Raw genomic sequence first — 2,596 nt, forward strand, 5'->3', positions numbered from 1 at the left:
CACTCATATTTCTGGCGTAGCGATTTCATCTTGTTTCCATATCTTGATGGTCTTGTCAGCCTCGCAACTAATAAGCCGCGTGCCAGTTCCATCAAAGGCGAGGGCGTTGATACCAGCCTCCCTATCCAACGATCCAGGTTGAACCATAGTTCGCGTTTGTTGTAAATTATGACCACTTGTCCAATCCCAAAACCACAAACTCCCATCATCACCTCCCGTGGCCATTACACCTTCATCATTCACCGCGATGGAATTGATTATAGTCTTCTGCACCGGAACCAAATCATTCAAAAGCTCTCCGTCTGGAAGGCTGAGTTTCTTTACATGCTGAAGCAAACGAATAGTCTTCCTTCGGATGCTGAGCCATTGCGCGGACAGATTTTTTGTGATGCGTTAGCGTATCTAATGTCATGAGACCCCGTCAGTACCTGAGGGTCCATCGCTCGAGCTAACACAGAGTTAACGGTGTTATCATGTCCGGATAGCTCATGTATCTGCATTTTGCTCCGAACATCCCATACCTTACATACGCAATCCCTACCTCCCGTGAACAAAACATCAATTGTAGGATGAAGAGCCACGCTATAAACACCACTCAAATGGCCACGAAAAGAGTGAATCACCTTATTCTGCTCGATATCCCAACATTTAACTTGTTTATCATCGCCAACAGAAAACATGTAAGCGTTTCTACTGCTAACAGCAAGACCACGAACTTGCTCATCGTGATCTGTTAACGTGCCCTTTAACCTAGCGCTCGATAAATCCCATATCTTGATAGTACAATCTGCGGATCCCTCAATGTGTAATAGTGTGCAAACCACACGAGGGATGTAAACTGCAATAAGTAAGTCCTGTGCGACAAGCTCGACTTAGAAGACATTGAGGAGGGATCAATCCCGGTCATTCGTGTGAATAACCACCCTCTAAAACCAACTAAGTCATCCCGAAGGACTAGGAATATTTCTTAAAATGTGGGATTGTAATATTGAAAATAAGAAAAAATACCTTATAACTAAATGATTTAATAGGTGTTTCTTAGAGTCATTCTGTTCCCTTATTTAAATCTGAAGAATACAATTAGGTTCATATATATAGCTAACTTTTTAGGCTATTCTCTTCACATTCCATTAATCAAATACTTCATCATAAGATAAACAAATATAAACTCGTTGTAGATACTATATGTTTGCTATCAATTGATGACCATCATTTTAAGGTCTTGGTTTCGAGCGCCGAGTATATGGGAAAATTCTAGTAAGAAGTGATTCCCCTGAGTGGGCCCTAGGTGGCACGAATTTGATTAGTCAGGCTCCAATGTAGGTACAAGACACCAAATGAAAAATCTACCGCTGATTCTGCTCAAACATAAATTCTAAAAGAATCAAGTGTAAACATCATCCTGGTTCATCGGAAGTAAAAGGAGCAGCCCGGTTCACTAAGCTTTGGCTATGCGCAAGTTCCGGATGTACCTCAGACCCTGTAATTAATTAGGTAAGAACTAACTTTATGAAGAACCTCAGAAAAGTACCAAGGAGGTACTTCTAAAGTACAAGCAAAATACATAGGACAGATGTTATTTATAGAGAAGGGGAGCCTTGGAGTAACCGGTAAAGTTGTTGCCATGTGACCAGGAGGTCATGGGTTCAAGACAAGCCTCCGGCACAAATGCAAGGTAAGGCTACGTACAATACACCCTTGTGGTGGGGCCCTTCCCTAGACACCGCACCGGGCTGCCTACATTGGATAATCAGTTGTGACTATGAAGCTTTATGACATAAACAGGTGATCAAGCTTTAATATGCTTTTTCCTTCTAGATATACAAGGAAGATTGATAGCGTTTGAACCCCTCTAATGACGTTGCAGGATATATGTCAAGAGGAACGAATACAAAGTAAACACTATAAGCTCCAAATTGTTTAATTCTAAACTGCATTTCTTGATCCATATATAGCTTAAACCATCAGACCAGCCAAGTCTTTAGCCAAACCAAAAAGGTGAGTCACGTGGCGATCTATAATCTTCTTATTACAATCTAATGGTGAAAAAAGAGTTCCAGGCTGACATGTTCCTTTTCCAATGAGAAGGAACCAGTGGCAAGACAGAATAACAGAACCAGGGCCAAATACCAGTGCAGATCGCGCCGATGATCATATCGGAGGTCACTCCAAATTACTCTGGCACTTTCGAGCCTAAGAAACTGAGGTGAATGAGTGGTGGAGAGGCTTAACATGTCTCACTAACATATCCCAAGCCAAAGGCGAATGACATAGCTGATGCACGCACAAAATGCAGCAATCAATAGCTTAATTCTAAACTTCAATTCTTGATCCATATATAGCACAAACCACAAGATCAGCCAAGTGTTTAGCCAAACCAAAGAGGTGGGTCATCTGCCGCCTATCTATAATCTTCTTATACAATTTACAACAACATACCCAGTGTATTCCCATCAAGTGGGGTCTAGGGAGGGTAAAGTGTACGCAGTCCATCCCACTAACTCAAATGAAGTAGAGAGGTTGTTTCCGATGGACCCCCGGCTCAGACAAAACAACCTCTCTACTTCATTTGAGTTAGTGGGATGGACTGCGTACA

The 2,596-nt window shown here is 42.0% G+C and overlaps 1 pseudogene; it reads right to left on the minus strand.

Moving 5' to 3' along the window:
* Positions 1 to 3: 3 nt before the first annotated feature.
* On the minus strand, positions 4 to 2,336 carry LOC107841746 (annotated as a pseudogene).
* Positions 2,337 to 2,596: the final 260 nt, after the last annotated feature.

This window comes from Capsicum annuum, chromosome 9 (assembly GCF_002878395.1).
Source record: "Capsicum annuum cultivar UCD-10X-F1 chromosome 9, UCD10Xv1.1, whole genome shotgun sequence".
In the NCBI taxonomy this organism is placed as follows: domain Eukaryota; kingdom Viridiplantae; phylum Streptophyta; class Magnoliopsida; order Solanales; family Solanaceae; genus Capsicum; species Capsicum annuum.